General features: G+C 36.9%; 1 long non-coding RNA gene across 1 annotated transcript; it reads right to left on the bottom strand.

The window, feature by feature from the left end:
* Positions 1-2,793: 2,793 nt before the first annotated feature.
* On the bottom strand, positions 2,794-4,719 carry LOC110910028. The gene is made up of 5 exons (XR_002575774.2): positions 4,590-4,719; positions 4,195-4,501; positions 3,260-3,381; positions 3,009-3,074; positions 2,794-2,921 (listed from the first exon to the last, which is right to left on the bottom strand). It is a non-coding gene; the product is annotated as an uncharacterized LOC110910028 (long non-coding RNA).
* Positions 4,720-25,411: the final 20,692 nt, after the last annotated feature.

Genomic DNA, 25,411 nt, shown 5'->3' with positions numbered 1-25,411 from the left:
AACACTACACTTCGTGGAGAAGCCTGTCGAAATCATGGATCGCCAAACCAAGCAGCTTAGACGCTCGCGCATTCCTATTGTGAAAGTCCGATGGGAAGGCAAACGAGGCGCAGAGTTCACTTGGGAACTCGAAAGCGACATGAAGGCAAAGTATCCGCAATTGTTTGTTACGGCTTCGGCCTAATTTCGGGACGAAATTCCCTAAACTAGGGGAGGCTGTAACACCCCAGTGTTTCGAAAGTCAAAGTCAAAGTCAAGATTGAAGTCAAAGGAAGAAAAGATTGCTAATTGCAATCTATCTCTCCTTGCTCAATTCCTGTTTTGACTTCTCTAACTGTATATGGCCTATTTTATGTTACGTTAGTTGTATTATGTGGAGTAAGTAATTATAAACGCAGTAATCGAAGTATATTCATCGCTACGAATCGCTTTACGACTGTGAATAATAGGAAGTAACAATGCGATAAAGTCAATTAAACACTAATCAATCTAATCTAATCAACATCGCGCTCGCAAACTCGAATTACGCATTTTGGTGATTACTATACGTGTGTGTGTGCCCTATGTGTTACTTGTGCATGTTTATTTATGTAATGTGTGGTGATCAATCGGAACGCATCAAACTCAATCGCAATCGAATCGCAATCGCAAAACGAATACGAATTAAGGGTGATTGTATGTTGATATAGTATGATAATTAGTGGAGGAGAGACAGTGCTCGATATGAGTAGTTGGGATTAAAAGTAATTTGACTAGGAAACTCTGTCACATCGCGACGCTCGAAATCGAGATCGAAACAGCAAAACTCGACGCGCCGAACACTCGAAAAACAGGCGACCGATCGACCAGCCATCCGTTCGGACTACCGTCCGATCGGACAGGCTGTCCGATCGAGCTGCTCACCGATCGGCCAGCCCTTTCCTCTTTTGGAATCCTATAAATACCCATGTCACTTTCACACTTTCCATTTCTGGAAACTCTCTGACCGAACAGCACGCCCTGCTCACCTTTTCTCAGATTTCTCTAGATTCAGGTAAGATCTCGTCTTAAATCTTGTACTTTCTTGATCTACACGCACTCCTACACCTTTCTATCTTTTGAATCTTAACTTTTAACCGTGAAATCACCAAGATTCAAGGTGTTCTAGGATGACGTCATCATGTGTTCTTGAAGAACTTCATGTTTTGGCCTCAATCCACCAAGAACAACTTAGATCTAACCGATTTCCACATAAACAAACAAAGATCTCTAGTAGATCTAAACATTTTCACCAAAGAAAGGATTAAAAGATGGTTTTCCAACTTTCTTTCAACTCTTTTACATTCAATACACTCAAAACCGGTGGAATCGGGCCTTGTGTCGACATACTACTCATTCTGTGGTTACGTTAGCTCAAGATCCGATCCTATCCACGAGGTTCATCGATTTCGGGTTAAACAAGAACTTCGTCTCGAACAGTTCACTAACCGGGTTGGGGTGATTCCCGTCCAATCAGGAAAACCAAGTATTGACAAAGTTCCTGTTGTTGGACTCGTTATAAAAAAGCCTCGATAAAACGACAAACAATCAAAAACAACCAAGTGTAAGACGAACGGGACGTCCAGGACGGGGTGTCATCCGACCGGACTGCTGTCCGAACGGACAGCCACCCGAACAGCCGGCCAACCAATCGGCTTGCACTATGGGTCCCACATTTTATCACTTTTTCTAATCTTTGAAGTTTGAGTATTGAACGAACTGCTGTTCGATCGGACTACCATCCGATTGGATAACTCTTCGGGTCATGAGATACTTGGGCTTTAACACTTAATCGATTTTTCAACATGATTCAATGCACCAGGAATGCAACCCGATTGAACTGTTGTCTGATCGAGTGGCATTCTGCTGTGAACTTGTTCTCACTAAGGTGCCCAGCCGATCGGGTTGCCGGCCGATCGAACGACCGTTCGATCGACCGACCTGGAAGGTAAAGGTACTTCAATGTTTTCAAATGCTACAACAAAAACTTCAAAAGTCAAACCATCATACACAAACACATTCCTTCCTAAAGGAAGAAACAATCCACTCGAACGAACCGCCCGAACGGACAGCCGTCCAAACGGTCAGTCACTCGTACAATCAGCTGTCCGATCGGACTACCGTCTGATCGACCAGCTGTCCGACCCACCAACACTTATTCTCGTTTTACGCGTCACTTATCGTTATGCTATCGAACTATTCAGGCTAATCTTACTCTCAAGCGCTCCCTTCAATCCATCCAACCGCTGTGAGTATACGCGATTCTTTTTTGCTTTATGCACTTTTGGGTGTTACATACGTTACTTATACAAATATATATATATATATTTGTTATAATGAATTTATATTTGAATTCTTGCACTTCTGGATGAATTCAACAAATGACACTATAGAAAATATAATGAAAAGTACACGTACACAGCTAGAATGCAAGGTGGACCCTCCATGACAATTGTTATTCCTACACCTAAGCTTCCATTAGACATGTACACATAAACCAGTAGATTTTTCTCATGTTTGAACCCATGATCATAGGTTGAACCACAACTCATAACCAGTAATATCTTGACGGCTGCAAGCTCGTTGTTTGGCATTACCCCTTTGTAAACAACTCCAATTCCCTCTTTACCAATAATGTTATCTTCTTTTAAATTATCAAGAACATTCTCACGATTAGGTCGAATAAAAAATTTCGTTAACTCATTTTCATTCACGCACGCATAAACACAAATAACCTGGTGTGCATTCAAAAAGATAAAAAAAATTAAAAAGTTTTAATACCTGAATGATTGTACCATTTTTACACGATTCCTCGTCGATTACGACTCGAGGCGGGTTCATTCTCCGGATAAACTTCTGATACTCATCTTCCATGTGTCGAGAGTAACTCGTACCTATAGTTTCTAAACAAATAAAAAAACCATAAGAATCACAAACATTTCATAATTTAATCATGAAATAGAGGATTTTGAAGCAAAAAAAAAACATACCAATTGCAGATATTGATGCATATGAGACACGTGACCTCTGTTTTCTTAATTTATCAAGGTTAAAACCTGGAAAAAACTTTTGAAAGCTATGAAAAAGGAATTCTTTGGATCAATAACAATCACATTACTACATCTATTTGATAAAGAAAACTCAAATTCAAGCATGCATTAACCCTACAATTCATAATATAGTCAAAATTAAATACTAAAATAAGAAAACAATATCACAAAAGTTTGCTTTTAGCAATAACCTTATAAAACTTCAAGACGCCGCCAATGACAAATAGATACATCTTTACCAGCACCCGTCTGAACTGTTTCCGAATACCTTGGGTTTATTTATGTTGTTAACGGTTAGTTTTTCACTTTCTCCCTGACAATCACATGAAGTATTAGTTTGTTTACCGGATAACAATTCTACAAATACAATAACATTGGTAAATATTATGAATAAAAAAACAGTACAGCACCCGAGTTTATGGATTATATCATATGTTTTGGTTGAAAGTTTGTTTAGATTTATTGTTTATATATATCATATCGTTTTGTTTGCATATTCTATATGCCATATATTAATATATACAAAGATGTAATGTATTGTTCCATTGTTAAAAAAATGAGTTATTTTTAGCTAGACGTAAATCATAGTTAATCGACCATAACCGACTCGCTATAACCTCTGAAACCGATTAATCAAAACCGTCATATTCGGTCCGTTGTGGTTATGGTTATCCATTAATCGAAATCGCGGTTATGGTTATGACTTTTGGTCAAAAGCGACTCAGACCGACCCATACATACCCCAACATAAAGGAATGATACCAGGATTCCTCTTCAATTTTTAGGGAGTGTTTATAACTTGGTATAAAGTTACAAAACCTACATACTCAGTACATTTTTCTTCATCTTTTGCTTTTAGGTTTGTCAAAGTCGATTTATCCAATAAAAGATTTTTTAAACAACAAAATCAATTAGTGGTCACTTTGTATAAACTCTAAAGCACTTGATGAATTTCTCAAACATTGACTTAATTTGACCATCTTCTAAGCCAGAACTGAGATTCCTTAATTATGTTCAACCAAAGCGCTAAGCAAATTTTTAGCACTGTATCCTAATAAATTAAGAGACATAATAGTTTCCTAAATTTTGAAGTATAAAGATGAATAGGGAGAGAAAGCACGTATACCCAGAAAGAACCATGCCACTCAAATCGGCCACCTCTGTTAATGCTGCCTTCGACTGCTTCACACTATCCACTGTCGCTTTTGACCCTTCTATAGAAAATATTCCTGTTTGGTTCCTAACGTCTGATGCGTTGACGTGATAAAAACAGGTAAAAGGAAATGATTGCACTCCCTCCTTTGCTCCAGGATCAACCAAAGCTCGTTAAGGCACCATCTGGATTTTGCATAGTTCTTCGACAGTACAACTATGGATGCCCTAGATTTGATTATTATCGTCTCTATTTCCGAAGTCAACCTGAACAATCAAACCTAAATGAACGATTTGTATTAGTTAAATCAAAACAACCTCCATTCTAGTTCCTATAACAAAAATTGCAAAAACAAAAAAAATACAAACCTGCTATTAGTTAAGTCATCCAGTTCTTTAGCTGCTAATATAATCGCCCCTTCAATAAGTTTCACCTATTTTCCATTTCTGAAATCAACTCGTCGAAACCCTCGCCGTCATCACCGGAGGTGGCCGCTAGGGCATTCTATAGTCGAACCCATTAACATTAACAAAAGAATTAAGATAGAACATATTAATAATCAGAAAAATAAGAATGTTTACCTGATGCTTGAATCATATGGATAGTAGATGACTGAAACCAGAAAAACACGAGGTGAGATCTAGGGTTTTCATGAAATGGTGAAAAAGAAACGCATATTCTCAATCAGAACCAAAACTCTGATTAATAATGGTAGCCGGAACGTACCTATGATTAATAATGATGAATCGATGAAGGAAGAACCGGATGAAGGAAAGGTCTGTCGAAAAGAGAAAGTGTGAATGAGAAGAATGAAGCGGCTGAAGAATTTAGGTCACAAAGTTGCGGACCATTCATAAAAGGAAAACATTTTGAAGAGAAGATCAGTTGCTTGGAATGGACATGGAGAATGGAGATGGAGGCTCTCTAGGGTTTTGGAAAATGAACACAGATATCGTACAAATGGAAGTCGGGTCAAAATTAAAGGAAATGGATCCCGCGTTAACCCATATACACGAATTTTTATGACCCGAATTTTGGAGCCAAAACCAATTTCTAGAGTGCCTATGGTGATGCCACATCATTTTCCAAGCCCTTATATCATGACACATCAGCCCTTATTTATCATGTTTATATATATATATATATATATATATATATATATAGATTGAAGAAGAGAAAAAATGTTATTGTTTACATTTTTTAGAATCTATCAAAGTATTCATATTTGATATTTTTGTGAGTGAATTTTCTGTATTGTATAGAATGGTTATGAGTGAAGAAAAGAAAAAATGTTATTGTTTATCAGTAAATTTGGTAAGACATTGTTCATCCCCTATAAGTTTTTAATACTTTTTTAAAGTGGTTGTGAGTGGAGAAAATAAAAAAAAATATTATTTAACTGAAAAAGAAAAGTTACTAAGTTTTAGTGTAATCACATATATAGATATAAAGAATCGATTATAAATGCTCTTGGTGAAAAGGTTAATGCAAATATATATTTTTTATTTATATTTAAAAGATAACAAATATACATTATAATCATTTTAACTTAATTTGTTTATTTTATATTAAAAAAATTCATCATCTCCTCCCATCCCAGAAACTATGTTATACGCATCCCTTAGGGTACTTAAGGCACCCTTGGGTATTGTTCGGGTATTGTGGCAACATTCCTGCATGTGGCACGGGTAGGGCTATTGGTTTGTGGTGATCAGGCACTATATGTCGATTGGTTTTGAACATTGAAAAATGGTCTTTTGATGTTTAGCATTAAAAAAATTAATTATATAAATAAACTCATTTTGGATCTTTCCTGAAACATAACCTAAAATCATATCTTCATTATCTAAACGAACCCGAAACATGCCGTTGGGAAGCGATTCAGTAACTAAACCTTCATGAATCCATTTTTGTTCTTTCATTCTAGGTAAAACCTCTTTGAAGTATCAACTAGTGGAGAAAAAACCCTATTAGACAACCCACCCTTTCTCTTTTCTTTTTCAAATACCATTTCCATGCTCTCATTTCTTCAACTATATAAACAATTCTTCATTCAAATTTTGTACCACAAGATGAATCGCTTTCACACGACTAGGGATAACAATGGATCGGGTATGGCTAACTTCAGTCTCATACCCGGTTGTAAAATCTTGTCACATACCTGATCCATTACCCGTCAGGTTTGGCCATACCCACTTGTGTATTAGGTATACCGGTTAGAATTCTCATGTATATATATTTTTTACTTTTCTTTTTATTTTTATATTTTAAGATCTATAGAATATATTAAATTATGATGTGTAACATAAGTATCATCGCCATAAAAATATTTAATAAAAGTATATATATTATAATATTAAACTCAAAAGTACTTTTTGTATTTCGTATCATATAAATACAATTATAGTCATCAAAATATATATTCCAAAAAATATATTATTTTTCAAGAAATGAAGCTAATAAAATGAAACATTACTAATCAATAGTTATTATAAAATAAAAAATAAAAGCTAACCATTTTAGAGTATGTGTTTTTGGATATATGGTTCAGGTAAACGGGTATATTGTTTCGGGTATTCGGGTCAGGTGTCAACTAATCTCATATCCGCCCCATGCCTTATTTTGGAATCTCATACCCACTCTTATATCCGTTGGGTATCAGGTATACCCTCTCGGATGCTTCGGGTTCCGGTTACATCCGTCGGCCTCGGGTTGTTTTTTCCATCCCAACACCTGATTCATCTGATGAGTTCGATGACTTCAATGAGAGTGTCTCTAGTAGTCTACAATTTCTCACAGGTGTTTTCGTCCAAGCCGAAGTTGAAGAAAAACATTGCCTTCGAGTGTTGCTTGGTAGCATTAATTATACACTTATCATTTGGCGAATGTGTCTGGCCCGTCTAAAAAGCCAGTATATGAGAGGTGATAACTATTACTCGACGATCAAGATTGAAGCATTGGCTTCAAATGATTTGTTGTTATAGCATGCGTTATTTGGTCTCAACTCAAACAATGACATCAATGTTCTACAACAATTTTCAATATTTATTAACGAAATGCTTGGAACCGCGCCTAAGTGTCCATTTCATGTAAATGGGCGATAATACCAAAATAGATATTGTCTTACCAATGGGATCTACCCTACTTGGTCTACGTTTGTGAAAGTGTTACCATATCCAATCCAGCCAAAGGAAAATGAAGTTAAAGAAAGTGCAATAGTCGGCAAGAAACGTTGTCGAGTGAGCTTTTAGTGTTTAAAAAACTAAATGAGATATACTCAAGCGACTCGCACGGTCATATAAGCCGTAGAAGACTAGGACCGTGAGTATGTATACATTTTATTGCACAATATACTACTAAAGGATGACGGAAATTCGATATCATCAGTCAACATAAGGAATCTTTCAACTGATCAAGTTATTGACGATAATGTCCTAATTAAATATTTATATATTTCTTTAAATTGAAACTCTTGTTTTTGTATTTTAATTTTTTATGCTTTGTTATATTTATTTAAGTCATGGAGTTGATTAAATTTGCGTTTATAAAAATAAGAAACATAAAAGAATTTGGTTACTTTGGGTTGTGCCACTGTCAATTTGGTATTTTTCCATATATTGGTTAAGAGTTAAATGTCATTTTAGTCCTTATAGTTTCAGTCATTTTGTCAGTTTAGTCCAGAGGTTTGAGACGTTGTCATTTTAGTCCAAATAGTTTCAAGCGTTGCCATTTTAGTCCACTGGGTTAACTCCGTCCATTTTTCTGTTAGCTAGAAGGGTAATTCGATCATTTTATATGGTCGAATTGTCCTTCTAGTTAACAGAATTACATATAAAATGACCGAAATGTTCTTCTAGTTAATAGAATAAAAGGATGTAGTTAACCCAGTGGACTAAAATGACAATGTTTGAAACTATTTGGACTAAAATAGCAACGTTTGAAACTTTGTACTAAACTGGTAAAATGACCCAAACCACAGGGACTAAAATGACATTTAACTCTTTGGTTAAAAATGAGATGATTGACCCTTATTGGTTGATGTTATTCGGATACATTGGGTTAAGAGCTCGCCCACCTAAAACCCAAGGGCACCTAAAGAGAAAAACGACGAAAGTCAAGGCCCGTGCCACAGAATATAAAAAACGATCAAACTCTCGTCACGTAGCGCCGGAAAAAAAAAAACTATTTATTTATTTGTTTAGTTTAACTCTAAAATGTACGAATGAAATGTGAATAGTGACATATGGTTAGGTTGGAACTGAAATAACGTGAGACTCATCGGACCAACGGTTATTGTCTGTATTTGAATCCAAAAGAAGAAAGGAGTGTTCAGTATGAAGAAAGTACAAATGTACCCCTGAACTTTTATAATACTTACCCATACATCCCTACCAAAAGTAAACAATGGGGACCAGACACAACAGTTTTTATAACACAAATTAATTATACGTACCACTTATTGCTTGCTATCACTGTGTATATATATCAGTGGTAATTATTAATATAATTGTCCACTTTTAACCATGTTACGATATTGAATAATCCAAGTTATATTTTTGTGAATAAAGTCAACACTTTTCATAAATATGACCCGTTTTTAATATTTTCATGTGTCATTAAATGATAAAAATAATGACAATTTACTGTTTTATAGACAGTTGTAGTTAAAGGCCTAGACGTGTAAAATGCTTGAGAAGTGATATGATGGGCCTCGTAAAACTAATATGTACTATTTGGGTTGATGATGAAATAGTGGTTAATCGAGAGGTTAGTCTACGGGTCAAGTCTCGTCATGTAGGGTTAATCCCTCCTTTTCTCGATCGATAGCTGGGTCATCCTCTAATCCGTCTCCTACACAATGAAACACATCGTGACTCGCAACAAGGAGAAGGGGTGGGGGTTGCTCCTTGTTACCACCCTCCGGCGTAAGAATAATTATTTGCTTTGAAGCAAGATAAGTATTTAAGTAGTAATTGTGAGAGAGCAAATTAGCATTACCCCAAACCTGGTTCGAGATGAGTATTTATAGCCGAAGGGTGAAAGAGAAAGACCAATGGGCCACTTGATGGGCCTAGGGCCCGACTGACAACTTACAGCTTTTTGTAAACGTGACAGGAGCGCAGGTCACGGGAGTGTTGGGCGCACGCGAAGGTGTTGCCATGTATCCTGCCGTATCTGTTGCACGAAGAAACACCCACCACGTGGCCTGCTGGGGTTCTCAGTCTGACCGTTTTGTCCTTCATTAAAATGGAGGAAAAGGACAAAAAAGTTGAATATTAACTGAAAAATCTAACCAGATTTTGCTTTTGGATAAAAATGACAACAAAATTGAAACCACGGGGACCCAGATTCAAAAGGTTTGAGTTTTGGATTAAAGTAACAAAAGTGACCAAATCTCAGGGACCATTTTGGCAATTTACTCTTTAATTTTTTTATTAAAAATGCTTCTACATGTATTTATAAGGAAAAACGCTAAAAAGATTAAAAAAAATGTTTTTTAACATGTTAAGTTGATTTTTTAACGTGTTAAATGCATGGTTCACTGGTTCCCCACTTTTTTAGTATTTCTCAATAAATCTTCCCCTATATATAGCCTCCACTATATATAATTCAGAACAAAATTTAACAGGACTCGCTAAACTTACATAGAATCGGCAAGTATACCGGTTGCGCAATATTCAGCAACTTCTAATACTTAACCTCTACTTAATTACTAGCCTAAAATTGATTTGGTTTTTAAACGGGTTTTTAACTAGTTATTTAATCTATGGAAAACTAGTTAGAACTAACGAAACTAACACAAAGACTCAGGGAACTAGCGAATGGAGATTTAACCAATGAGAATAAACAACCACCTAGGTAATGAATCCCTAATGACATGCAATGACCCCTAATCTAACAACTGACCAAGTTCTGATTTTTGACCCGACTAACCTCTCATTAAAAAGGGTTAAATCCTATAGTATTTAGACAACTAGGAATGTGACCTACACTCACAAAAGCCTAAAAACTGACTATGAAGTGCAAACAAAACGTGTGAATGAAGTGCTAAGATAGAATCAGGTTTCCCTAGAAATCCCAAATCCCACAACTATTTGAATTGGAAGAGTAACACCCTAATAATCTTCTAATCGCGAAGCTAGTTCAAAGATGATAGTCTAGTTGATTAGTTAAGTTACGTTATTTCCAATAATAAGTTCTAGACCGAAAACCTACTAATTAACGACCTATAAATGACTTTAAAGTATCTATGGTGAATCTCCTATATCCAAGCATAACAAAATCAACTAACCAATAATTACAACAAAACACAAGCACACATATTCATAATCAGCAACAAACAAACATGTTTTAACTTCAAAACACATCATTGATCAAAAGTCAAATGTTAAAGTCAAAACATAATCAATAGTTTATCAAAACTTAGGTGGCTTAAAGAATTAACCTCTAAACATGATTGAAAAGATCAAATCGGTAGCTAAAAGAAGAATGCATCATGTTCATTAAAGGTTTAAACGAAAGAAAATCAAAAGCTATAACTAACGGATTACAAAAATCTTCAAACTTTACGATTCCTTCTCGATCCAGTCACCTACTCCAGTTGCAAATCGCCCTAAATTTGTCTAAGAGTCATATGGGGAAGAAAGAATGCGGCCTAGGGTTGAAACATGCTTTAAATAGGTGAAAAACACACTTTCCCGACATATATGATCTTGGCACATCGCTAAGGAGCTTCCCCAGTTGTCTGGTGTCACGGCCCCCGGCCCGGAATTACCTGGTCCAGAAGTCGCGGGACAGAAACCCGTGGTATTGGTGTGTTATTTGGCAGCGGAGATTTTTAACAGGATCTTTTAAACTGAAAATGCCCAATTATTTTATTTCACATTTTGGGACAAACCCCATAATTTACAATAAAGGAAATTCACGAGGGAATTCCCTGTTTTACAAAACATGTTTATTTATTTTATTTATTGAGCCACATTCATCAAGCTGGTGCGCGATGTGACACTTTTCCTGGTTCACAGTAAATCACCTGAAACATGTTTAAAAAGATTTTATCAGCGGGGAAATACTGGCGAGTCATTCATTTTGCACAAAACGACACATTGTTATAAATTACAGGACTAAGAGCGATTATAATTGCCACTATCTTATAATTATCTGGTCCAGTGACACCGCCTGGTGACGATGGTCATACCGTTATTGGGTCCTTTCACCCAATAATGATGATTATCTCTATTTAGGTTTGTCCACCTAAATGAGAGAGAACAATAGTAATGTGCACAATACCCCACTTACTACCAGTAATTTAAGATAACAAAGACTTACCCCCTGTAAAATATAACTGGAAAATAATTTGAGGTATTGTAAAACACTTTTGATAAAAGAGAATGACTCACATTGCAAGTTTAGTTGGACAGAACTTTGCCTACTGATTTAGCCTCGTAACCTAGTTAAATAACAATGCACACGAAACTAGGTCAGTAACTTAATACAACATTTACGAAAAACTCTGAAATCAAAACCCTCACGACGAATGACAAAGTATAGCCCGAATTCGGGCAGCACTTAAACATCCATCGGATCGGTTTCAATCGATCAGACATTGTATCGTAGCAGTGATCGAGTTAATACCCTGTAATCGTAGCAGCGTCTCGATACCTTAACACTCGTTTTTAAGCAGAATATGGACGTTTTGAACAAAATTTTCAAACACAGATGAAAGCCCCATGCACGAGCAATTTATAGCAAAAATTTGGGTTTTACGCGGCCCGCGTAAACCCAAGAAAGATCTTACGCGGCCCGCGAGGGCCGCCCTAGCTACGATTAGGGCTAGCGTGTCACGCGTAGGCCCGCCACGTGTCTGACACATGGCCTGGAAGCTTATCCGGTCGAATCACCTAGCTGTCGCGGCCCGTGTAAGCTTAGCGTAAGGCTTACGCGGCCCGCGAGTGACCCATAATTTTTTATTTTCTTGATTTTCAACAAGGATTAGGGTTTTAGGGGTCCGGGTTTCTACTTACGGGTCGTTTTGGGACATTTTTGCAGGTCCTTACATCCTCTCCACCTTATTTAAAATCTCGTCCTCGAGATTTACTGGAACAGATGAGGATATTTCCGCTTCATTTCCGATTCTAGCTCCCATGTATACTCTGGTCCTCTTTTTGAATCCCACTTGACTTTGACTAGTACCAGTCTTTTGTGCTTGAGAAACTTGATCTTTCTGTCTTCTATTTGGAGCGGTTTCTCAACAAATTTCAACTTTTCATTTACCACTATGTCTTGAAGAGGTACTACCAGGGTCTCGTCAGATAAACATTTCTTGAGGTTGGATACATGAAATACGTCATGTACTCCGGCTAGTTCTTCTGGTAGTTGTAAGCGATAGGAAACCTGTCCTATGCGTTGGATAACTGTGAATGGTCCTATGTACCTTGGACTTAGCTTTCCTTTCTTACCGAACCGAACTACCCCTTTCCAAGGAGAAACTTTTAAGAGTACCTTATCTCCGACTTGAAATTCTAACGACTTACGTCGATTATCGGCATAACTTTTCTGGCGATCTCGAGCCGTCTTTAGTCTTTCCTTGATTTGAGTTATCTTGTCGGTGGTTTCCTGTACAATCTCGGGACCTGATAATTGGCTTTCTCCTATTTCTGCCCAGCAAACTGGAGTTCTACACTTTCGTCCATATAGTGCTTCGAACGGGGCAGCTTCGATGCTTGCATGATAAGTATTGTTATAGGAGAATTCGATTAAGGGTAGGTGGTTATCCCAATTTCCACCAAAATCTATCACACATGCCCTGAGCATGTCTTCTAGGTTTTAGATTGTCCTTTCACTCTGTCCGTCTGTTTGGGGATGGTATGCAATACTTAAATTCAGTCGGGTTCCCAATGCTTCTTGGAAACTTGTCCAGAAATGTGAAGTGAAACGACTATCCCTATCCGATACAATGGAGAGTGGGACTCCATGTAAGGATACTACCTCGTCTACGTATAACTTTGCTAATCTTTCCATGTTAAATGTTTCCTTCATGGGCAGAAAATGAGCTGATTTGGTTAATCGATCCACAATTACCCAAATTGTGTCGTTACCTTTTCTGGTTTTGGGCAACTTAGTAACAAAGTCCATTGTTATGAGTTCCCATTTCCATACAGGCATTTCTAATTGTTGGAGTAGCCCTGAAGGTTTCTGGTGTTCTGCCTTAACTTGCGAACAAGTTAGACACTTAGATACATATCTAGCTATGTCCTTTTTCATTCCTATCCACCAGAAGTTATTTCTTAAATCTTGGTACATCTTATTATTACCAGGGTGCATGGTATATCTAGATTTATGGGCTTCCTCTAAAATTTTATCTCTTAAATTTCCTTGCTTAGGTACCCAAATTCTTTTCTTATGGAATTTCCAAATTCCATCAGTCCCCTTGCTCTAATTCTTTTATTCGTCCCTTCATTCCTTCAACATCATCCTTGATTGCTGTTTCTTGAATGTTCTTCAGTTTTTCCATTAAATCTAACTGTAGATTTAATCTAAGAGCACAAACTCGTCTTTGTTTTTCATGATACTTACGACTTAAGGCATCTGCGACTACGTTTGCTTTTCCTTCGTGATATTGAATATCATAGTCGTAGTCACTTAGAATCTCCATCCATCTTCTTTGCCTCATGTTTAATTCTTTTTGCCCAAATATGTACCTTAAACTCTTGTGATCTGTATAGACTGTAAATTACTTCCGTACAGATAATGTCTCCAAATCTTAAGGGCAAAAATTATGGCTCCTAATTCTAAGTCATGAGTCGTATAGTTTTCCTCATGCTTTTTAAATTGCCTTGAGGCATACGCAATTACCTTTTTACGTTGCATCAGCACACATCCTAATCCTAGCTTAGAAGCATCACAGTAAACTTCAAAATCTTCTGTTCCTTCTGGTAAGGCTAGAATTGGAGCGTTTGTTAACCTTTGCTTTAATATCTTAAAGACCTCTTCTTGCTTGGGTCCCCATTCAAACTTAACTATTTTACAGGTTAGCTTAGTTAATGGAACAACTATTTTAGAGAAATCTTTAATGAATCGCCTATAATATCCAGCTAATCCTAGAAAACTTCTAATTTCCGTAGTTGATTGCGGGACCTTCCATTTGGTAGTCGCTTCTATTTTGGAGGGATCTACGTGAATACCTTCATGATTCACCATGTGTTAGTGCATGCGTCTGTCGACTTCGTCTTGTATCGAGTCTTGTATATAGATAGATAGATAGATCAGGGCACGTATTTTGAGATTGTATGTAATTTCGCATGAGTTGGCTAATTCCGCATGAAAGATGCTTGATGTAATTCCGCAAGGAATTATGTTTCCGCATGAAAACTAATTCCGTTTGTAGCTCTTTCACACGGAATCACTCATCTATATATAGGTCAGTTCATGCGATATTACTAACGTTTTTTTTTTCGGTCAGTGTAACGAAGTGCTGCTGAAGTGCCGACTCATTGTAATCTGTTATCATATCAATCAGAAAGGCAGTTTAAGTGATATCTAGCTGAATTGACCTTGTTTCGTCTATTTCCGCCTTTCGTTTCAAGGATTAACTCTTCTGACTGACTCGTTTGGGTCTGAAAACGATCCTACAAGTGGTATCAGAGCTCAGGAGGAAGAGTTCATACCAATTCAGCTGCAAATTCTGATTTCTACACCTTCTTTTCTTTATTAAACAAGTTTCCACGGTTAAGATGATCTGAATTTCACATATATCATTCAAAACAGTGTTTTAACAAAGCCTTGAGAAAATTGGACATTAATTGGATTTAAAACTGTTAAAATCTTTAATTCCGCATGAAATTTTGTTCGAAAATGATGACATCACCATATTTTCGTTTGAAAGTGATCCTTAATTTCGCACGGAAATACATTGTTGAGTTAATTTCGTTTGAAACTGCTTCTAATTCCGCACGGAATTAGAATTTCGTTTGAGTAATTCCGTTTCAGAACTAATTCCGTTTGAAATCTGAGTAATTCTGTACGGAATTACCTGATTCCGTTTGAAGGTTACTAATTTCGTTTGAAGTATTCTGTGCAGGTAATTTCGTTTAAACTTGGTAATTTCGCACAAAGTGATTCAGTTTGAAGATTAATTTCGTTTGAACAAGTCTGATATTAAAACTTTGAAAAACCAAAACATGGCAGAAGAATTCTACAATGCTTTTGCTACCCCGATCACAGTTGCTCAGCAGACTATGTTGGAAAACGAAACGGGCACTATGCAAAAACCGCCCAAACTCATGAACATTGAGGAGTATAAAGGTTGGGAGGAACGGTTTGAGAACTGGGTACAAGCTAATTACTTGGATGCTTGGGAATGCATTGAAACGAAATACGTTAGACCAACAAATGATGACGAAGAACTGATTGCTATCAAGGATCTTAGTGCCGAGGAGAAAAAGAAATACAAGAACGAAAAGATGATGATCAGTTTACTGCAACAGGCAGTTAAAGAGGATATCTTGGTCTTACTGCAACACACTGGGAGTGCATATTCGATTTGGAAAGCATTACGATCTAAGTTTGTTGGAAGCCAAGAGATGATCAAAAACAAGAAATCACTTCTGAAAAAAGAGTTTGATTTATTTCGTGGTTTGAAGAATGAGAGCACAAAGTAGATAATTGAAAGATATTGCAATCTGTTGGTAAACATGAAGAGGGTTAGCATCAACAAAGATAATAAAGAGTTGATTGAGAAATTAGCAGATGCATTGCCACATGAGACTTGGGGCACATATTTGATGATGCTAAGAAATAAGAAAGGAATCAACAATCTAACTTTGAGCAAATTTATTGAGAAGCTTGAAGCACAGGAAATGGAACAAATTAAGATTTCAAGAATGAAAGTGTTTGATGGTGAACAAGACATCAGTCTGTATTACAAAGCTGGGTTGAATGAAAAGACAAACATGTCACCGAAAGTTGAAACTGCTTTTAATGCAAAGAATTCATCAGGTGGTTCATCTAAAGGATCAAGCAGCAAAACGAGTTTTTCTTCATATCCATCATTTGATCCTAATTTGGCAACAAAAAAGAATGGCAGAAAATTACAGTGCAATATTGTTTTGAATCTTGAGGATGATCTAGATTGTACAGAAGAAGTTGCAAAAAGCCACATGTCTTTGTTGGGAACTGTTTTAGAATCATATGGAAGTTTTGTTGCAGGTCGGATCGGGAATCCAATGCTGACTAAGGAGGATTACGATCAGATCGATGCTGAAGAGATGGAATTGATGGATATAAAATGGTGTTTGGCGAGTGTGTTGAGGAGAGCTGAGAAATTCAAGCAGATCACAGGAAGAGATGATCTCCGTGAGGCTAATGTTTCTACTTTAGGCTTTGATAAATCTAAAGTCACTTGTTTTCGTTGCAGGGGAAAGGGACACTTGAAGAGGGAGTGCACTAATCGCGAAGCAAGTGGAGCTCAAAATCCGTTCAACAACAATGATTACTATCGGAACGCCATCTACCATCAAGTTGCTCAACAACCAAATCAACAACAGGCACAAATGGCACATGGAAGGAATGTAATTGAAGAATCTTCAAAGAGAGCTTGTGTGGTGAATCAAGATGAGAAGAAGTCTTCAACAGGATTCAACTGGGACAAATATATCTCAGTTGATGGTAAAGCCTGTGTGATAGATCAAGAAGATGAAAAGTTACCTGAAGGATTTAACTGGGAAAATTTCAGTTGGGATAATTATGATCCTAACAAAACTCCAGTTCACGCAGCTTTTGTTGCTCGAATTGAAGAAGATAGCGATGATGACACTGAGTATTATGCAAAAAGAATGAGAGATCATTTGAAAATGATGGCAGAAAGTGACAGTGAAGATGAAAAAGCTAAACAGAAAAAGAAAAAGATCAAAACACCAGTCAGCAGTGATAATGAAGGTGTTCCAGTGGTCAGAAGAAAAGTGAAAGAAGTTCCAAAGTTCAAAATTGATGAAGAAGCTGATGCACGAAAGATTCCAGCAAATTGTGAAACCTGTGAGATTTTGAAGAAGAAAAACAGTGAACTGATTAACAACGTGAACAGATTGAAGGAATCATATGATGTGCTAAACAAAGCCATGAATATGTATAATGATACAAGTGAAGAACAGGCAACAACAATGAAGACACTTCAAGGAGCATTCATGATAAAGCAAAAAGTTGTGAATAACTACATCGAAAAGTGTGCTGCTTTAGAACAGAAACTGGAAGCTCAAAGAATTGAAACTGAACGAGTTAATCGTTTGTTGAAAAGTTACTCGTGTACTTCTTATGTCATTGACAGGATTTATCCAACTGTTGAAGGAATGAAGGCATTTGAAGATGGTGAAGTAACTGAAGAACAGAAGGTTTCTGAAGAAAAGACACCTGAAAAGAAGACAGAAAAGAAGAATGACACAAAGAAAAAGACTGACAAAAAGAATTCTGGTAAGAAACAAGGTGTCAGTTATAACAAGTGTCCACCTCCGCTGGAAAATGGATATTTGCCCAGAAATCAAAATTTTGAAAGAGTCCAAAAGGCAACAAACTTACAGTGGGAGTCTGAGTCATCAGTCAACTTGCCAGAAAGTATTGATGTTACTTTCACATCGTCTGACACTGATCAACAATCTCATTTGATGAAGAAAGTAGTGGATCATGTGTTAGATAACGATGAAACCGAGGAGTCAAAGTCAGAGTCTATGTCGGAGTCAAAATCTGATTCCAGCACTCCGAGTCAAACAGAAAAACAGGGCAAAAGAGTTTACAGTAATGAATTCTTATTATCAAAATCTAATTTGGATGACGAAACGTTTAAAGTTGCTTATACTTTGAATGATTCTGACAAATTATATTCTGATGAGGAATTTCCAATAAGAGGTGTCAAACCTGATTTGATAAAAAAGGTTTTCAAACTAACAGAAATTAATATTTCTGAAATAAAAGATGTTAATCTTACTGATAAACCTAAAAAACACACCTCAAGAGTTCAACAAAGAGAAAACAAGAAAAAAGGTTACAGTTCTGGTTCTGGTTATCGAAAGAAACCAAACCATAACGGTAATTTTAAAAAGAAAGGTTTAGGTTTTACTCCATCAGAAAATCAGAAAAATGAAAAATATGTTCGAGATTTTAAATCAAGAATGACATTTGTTTCAGGTACATCTTCTAAGGAGGAGAAATACATGTTATAAATGTTACAATGTTTACAAATGGTATGATGGATACAAGAATTGAGGAATGATACGAGAAATCGTGTCACGAATAGGGTACCATAAGCACCATTAATCGTGTACATACTAAGACCGCAGAACAAAAGGTTAGATCTAATGGGTTTTCGGGCAACCACGCTCTTGGTGAAAACTAGTACCAAGTAGTGCTTTTGTGTCTCAGTCGTGAATCGACAACTAGAAAAATGCCTATGGTTTGAATGCTTCCTATGTCGTGTCACATGTTAATGGCCTTGCAACCCATTAACAACCTAGATACATACGGAAATACTTGATTTATACAAGATACATACCATGTTTTTCATACAAAGTATACAAACATGAATTCACACCAACATTATGTTGACGTTTTCCAAAAACTCACATGTATTTCAGGTAACTAAAGTGGATGTGCGCGCGGTCATACCCTTGCTCTTGGATGTTGTTTATGTTTATCTTGGAATAAAGTTGTAAACTTTTCAGACTATATGCCGTCTTGTGTAAAACTATGATTTCAGTTATGTAATGTTTGGCATTTGAAGTTATTTTTATGAGCATGTAGTATGTTTACCAATCGTATGCAATGAAAACCTTTCATGATCACACCTTGTGCTTCCGCCTTAGAAAGGGGTGTGACAACGTCAACACGTATAGTCAAAATTGTCGACTTTGCGACTTTTATATTTTTATATATTAGTATGCATCGACACACACCATTTATATTACAAAAGTTTTATTTTGAGTTATTTTACATGATTATATTTTTATTATTTATTATTATTTTATTATTTATTAAACACCCAACCACAGTTAACCGGCCTTTCAGAAACGACACTCCCTCTCGTCGCACTTCCACGTGATTTTCTCCCCCACTTCCCGAATTCTATTTCCCGCATCCACCAGTTCCTCGCCATAGTGGCGGAGTTCAGCCAAGTTTTCCGTGCTAATAGGTGGGTTTGGTGCAGGCTCATGGTCAAACTGGGGAAAATAGACATTGGGGTTATTCATGAAGTTCTGTCACTGCCAGTCACTCGTCCAACATTCCTCCAATTCTCCGGGTAGAAGTTGGTGGTTGACAATAGGATCTGGGATAGCAGGTTCCAAATTAACTGGAAGTTGTGATTCAGTGGGGTAATTGAAGAGATTTTCATCGGCAGGTCCGATGAGGTTACAATTCGCCAGTTTGCTATCAAGCTCCTCCTATGGTGGCATTTCCTGGGCTTGCCATGAACTTTCCCCGATCTCCTTTCCTTTCCCTTTGTCTTTTGGATCCTCAGTCTTTTTAACCTTCTGTGCAGCTGGCTTCTTCCTACTCCCACGTTTCCAGTCCAAGATTCTCCTTCTCTTTTTCGGCTTTGGCTTCTCCTGGGCCTGGGCCTGGAATGTTAGTGGTTCCTCCGTATCTGCCTGGTAGCCAGATGGGTTTCCAGTGGTATCCATATCGGTGGTATGGATAGTAAAGTTTCGGAGTGCCTCCGACAGTTCATTCATGTTGTTAGCACACATGAAGAAACACACACAAACTTTTAAAATTTTATTTATTAAATTAATTTTTTCACAGAATCACAAAATGGCAATTTGAAAAATTAAGTATTTCTAAATACTTAATTGGCTTAAATCAGTGGCTCTGATACCACCTTTTTCTTTCACGTCCCCCGACCCTGAATTAGCCGATCCAGAAGCCGCGGGACAGAAACCCATGGTATTGGTGTGTTATTTGGCAGCGGAGATTTTTAACAGGATCTTTTAAACTGAAAATGCCCAATTATTTTATTTCACATTTTGGGACAAACCCCATAATTTACAATAAAGGAAATTCACGAGGAAATTCTCTGTTTTACAAAACATGTTTATTTATTTTATTTACTGAGCCACATTCATCAAGTTGGTGCGCGATGCGACACTTTTCCTGGTTCACAGTAAATCACCTGAAACATGTTTAAAAAGATTTTATCGGCGGGGAAATACTGGCGAGTCATTCATTTTGCACAAAACGACACATTGTTATAAATTACAGGACTAAAAGCGATTACAATTGCCACTATCTTATAATTATCTGGTCCAGTGACACCCCCTGGTGACGATGGTCATACCATTATTGGGTCCTTTCACCCAATAATGATGATTATCTCTGTTTAGGTTCGTCCACCTAAACGAGAGAGAACAATAGTAATGTGCACAATACCCCACTTACTGCCAGTAATTTAAGATAACAGAGACTTACCCCCTGTAAAATATAACTGGAAAATAATTTGAGTTATTGTAAAACACTTTTGATAAAAAAGAATGACTCACATTGCAAGTTTAGTTGGACAGAACTTTGCCTACTGATTTAGCCTCGTAACCTAGTTAAATAACAATGCACACGAAACTAGGTCAGTAAGTTAATACAACATTTACGATAAACTCACGAAATCAAAACCCTCACGACGAATGACAAAGTATAGCCCGAATTCGGGCAGCACTTAAACATCCATCGGATCGGTTTCAATCGATCGGACATTGTATCGTAGCAGTGATCGAGTTAATACCCTGTATTCGTAGCAGCATCTCGATACCTTAACACTCGTTTTTAAGTAGAATATGGACGTTTTGAACAAAATTTTCGAACACATATGAAAGCCCCATGCACGAGCAATTTATAGCAAAAATTTGGGTTTTACGCGGCCCGCGTAAACCCAAGAAAGGTCTTACGCGGCCCGCGAAGGCCGCCCTAGCTACGATTAGGGCTAGCGTGTCACGCGTAGGCCCGCCACGTGTCTGACACGTGGCCTGGAAGCTTATCCGGTCAAATCACCTAGTTGTCGTGGCCCGCGTAAGCTTAGCTTAAGGCTTACGCGGCCCGCGAGCGACCCATAATTTTTATTTTCTTGATTTTCAACAAGGATTAGGGTTTTAGGGGTCCGGGTTTCTACTTACGGGTCGTTTTGGGACTTTTTTGCAGGTCCTTACATCTGGCAACATGGAAAGGCACCAGATAGGGACACAATAGATGCTATGGAAATTTGGTAATTATTATGAACTTTCTAAAGCTTCGCGTGTCGCCAAGAGAAACTCCTCACCCGTTCGCGACGCGCCAACAAGATGTTTTCCCATAATTTTGTTTTGTCGCAAATCTTTGTTTTAACTCCGTTTTCCGACATCCTCGTATTTCAACCTTCTATCACAACATCTTCCAATATCTTTATTTCCAATCCAGTAGTCGTGGTCGTCTAGTAGTAGTAGTCGTAGTCGTCGTAGCAACAACAACAGTAATAGTGGTGAAAACACAATAATACCCTTCATAATCAACATAAAAGACCAATATACCATAGCCAATTAACGGTTGACTAACCAATCTATTAGCAGTGACTCAGTTGTTGAAATTGGGTAACCACAATGACTTAATAGTTGAAACTTGAAAAGAATGGGCTCAATGTGCAAACCGGTGTCAACCATAGAGACACAAATTGTAGTGTACTTTTAAAAAAGATTGAGTCATTGATAAAACTAGGTATTTATTGATTTAGTAAGTTCTTATTCATTCTTATTTTAAAGATGTATTTGACAATTGCTTATTTTTTCTTTGAAACCACGTTGTTTTCTTGTGTTCTTACTCTTTAAATCGACATGGATGAGTAAGGTCCAAATCATATAACAAACTACTTTCAGAAGTATACACAACTGATGAACATAAACAACACAATCATAAACAATGTTTTCAGAACCGGACCGGACGTCAAACCGGTTTGGTCACTGGCCCACTGGTCCGACCGGATGTAAGAACCGGCAGGTGTCCTAAAATTAATAGGGTGAAATTTGGAAAAAAATGCCGAATTCCGGTTCAATATCTTAATAACCCGGTTCAACCGGCCGGTTTTCCAGTCCAACCGCCGGTTCACCGGTTCAACCTTGGTTCGATGTAAATCCGGTCCAATATATTGAACTGGACCCGCCAGACCTCCGGTTCCCGATCCAACCGGTCCGACCGACTGGTTCGGTCCGGTTTTCAAAACATTGATCATAAATGAAGAATGCATCTAAGAAGGTGAAAATGAACAAGGTCGGCGACCATAGACTTGCTAACGTAATATGAACATAATATTGGCAGTCAAATCATGGAATGACCATGAAGCTCATATTGTTTTTTGTTGTTGTGGTTTGTATTTGATTTAACACACGAGATACATAATTTATGAATACATGGGTGTTTTGTAACACCCGACTTTAGGGGTATTTGATTTTTATGAATTAACCTAATTAATTTTAAAGTTGGTTAGTTAATAATTAATTATAGAGTGGATTGTAAGAACTGTCATTTATCTTTATACCCTTTTACAAGCGGTGTTCTTTGTGTTTAAAATTGATGAGTTTCATATTCTATATTTTAAAGTTGGTTAGTTAATAATTAATTATAGAGTGGATTGTAAGAACTGTCCTTTATCTTTATACCCTTTTACAAGCGGTGTTCTTTGTGTTTAAAATTGATGAGTTTCATATTCTATATTTTAAAGTCTTGCATGATATGCTCTTTGGCACTAACTCAGTTAATTTTCTTAGTTAAATCAAACGACTACATGATACTTTTGTTTAAAATTGATGAGTTTTATAATTTATATTATTGTTGAAGAAACATGACCAATGGTATGTCCAGGTAGATCCAACATTTATGACCAACACCTTACTTGTGAGTTGTATCTAGCATCTCAATCTTGAGATGTCATTGCATTTAATGTATTCATCGTAGCTAGTATACCAAGGATTATATTTTATACTCTGTCAACTGAAGTCAACTATATTTCTTAATCGTGACCGAAGATCTACTATCGATTCATTTAAGGTCGTCTATTACATAATTCGGAGTAACACACTCAGTCATAACTTAGTGATCTAGTAGTGTGGTGTTTAACGCCCACAAAAGTTACTTTTGTTAAAATCCAACAATGATAGGTTAAGCGATACCCATGTGTACAATATTATTGTTAAAGGTTATATAATTGTGAAATTTTTGGTTTTTTAAGACAAAAACATATACAATGTTTTTTTTTTTTTTTTTTTGCCTAATCATATATAATGGTTCGTACATTCAATTGAAATTATTAATAGTGCAATATTATTTCACTATCTACCACGAATTTATTGGCTTTTATGCTTCTTTACTACAATTATTTTCCTATTTACAGCTACTTTTATGTATATTTGATGTATAATAAGTAGCAATAAATGATAGTTTAATGACATTTAGTTGACATCGTGTCGATAAATTTTCCATATTTAATGCAATGATTCATCCATAATACACTTTGAACCTTGACACATCTTCTATCCACAATCGTATCATTTTTATTTTTATGGTGTAAAGCTAAAAATCAAGTTTTTTTTTTTCTTGAATGGTGTGAAACTGTGAATTATTCGCGAATGTCGGAAAGTCTAGCATACATTGTTTTAACCGGGTCCGCGCTAGAGAGCCTCCTCACATAATAGCTCCCCAATTTAAACCCATCAATGAGAAACCCCTATCACACAGACTCGAACTTGAGACCTGTAAGGGAAAACTCACCCGGACCCACCATATGTGGAATTAAGTTTTTTGAAAACTTTACAGATCATTATAATTTGTTTGACGCACCATTACAAATATATAGGTATTATTAGGCTATGAGGTAAGGGAGAGGCTCATCCTTGGAGGATGACCCTCCAAGTAGGCCAGTGGCGGAACTAGAACAAAAATTCAGGGATATCCCAAAATTTTTTTTTACCGTGCAATCGTACAATATTAAAAAAAACAACAATACATAAAATAAAGTAAAACAAATACCTAATAGATTTGTCCTCTTCTTTTTTTCATAGCTTGAAATCGTTCCATCACATCGTCGTCTTTTACTTCACTTAAAAAATCCTTTTCGACCGCACAAACCATAGCATTGTTCAAGAATTCCGGACCGATTCGATTGCGTAAATCCGTCTTCACAAGCTTCAATTTCGAAAAACATCTTTCAACGGTTGCGGTTGCCACCGGTAAAAGCAAAGCTAGCTTAACTACCCGATAAACTGTAGGACAAGAACTATGCGTTCCCGTTTCAACCATAACACGCGCAAGATCACTTATTCCATTCAAGTCTTCAAAGTTATCATCATCGCTTATTGTGTGACGAAATGACTCAATATCACCCAAAAGACTCCCTATTTCTTGTGTAGTAAAATCATCCGGGTACATCTTAGCAAACGCTAATATCTTCGATGGGTCAAACTTAGATAAACCGTTAGAAGGATTTAAACCCGACATATTTTTTATCAAACTAGTTGTTACCTCACTAAATCGATTTCCTAGTTCTTGAATTTGCATGTCCAAAACCTCATTAAAAATGTCTACTTCAAAATGATGTCGATTTGTAATGACATTCTTTCGGTTTCTTGGATTACCATAACTTTCCGTCATGTCCAACATTGTAATGTCATATTTTTTACAAAAGGAAGTCACTTTTTCCAACATCGGCTCAAACCCATTTTGTCTTAAATCGATTGTTGAACTGTTCCCGTGTTCCGCCTGTTTGTTCGTGACCTTTGATTATCCTTGCATAATAATCTGCCGCCCAATGTTGTTGGGTTATTATTTTGTTATTTGGGTTAACTAGTATTGGGCTATCATTTGATTATTTGGGCGAACATAATCACAATAAATTGGGCTTATTTCAGTTTGTAATTTTTTTTGAGGGGTGTCCTAGTAATTGTTGAGGGGTGTCCTTAGTATAAAAAACGAAAAAAAAAAAATTTACACTAGCGGATAAAAGTTGAGCCGTAGCCCGGGCTACGCCTCGGACCACATTAGGTCCGCCCCTGAAGTAGGCGCCATGTCATAGTCCTTGGAGGATGTCCCTCCAAAGATGAAACAATGGAAATGGAGGATTAGTCTACCCCACCAACTTAATTTTTTTTTTAATTTTATCTACTTTTTTAACATTGGTTATAAAATGGACTCTAACTAA

The sequence above is a fragment of the Helianthus annuus genome, chromosome 15 (assembly GCF_002127325.2).
Source record: "Helianthus annuus cultivar XRQ/B chromosome 15, HanXRQr2.0-SUNRISE, whole genome shotgun sequence".
NCBI lineage: Eukaryota > Viridiplantae > Streptophyta > Magnoliopsida > Asterales > Asteraceae > Helianthus > Helianthus annuus.
This window is presented reverse-complemented; position numbering and strand designations above follow the sequence as displayed.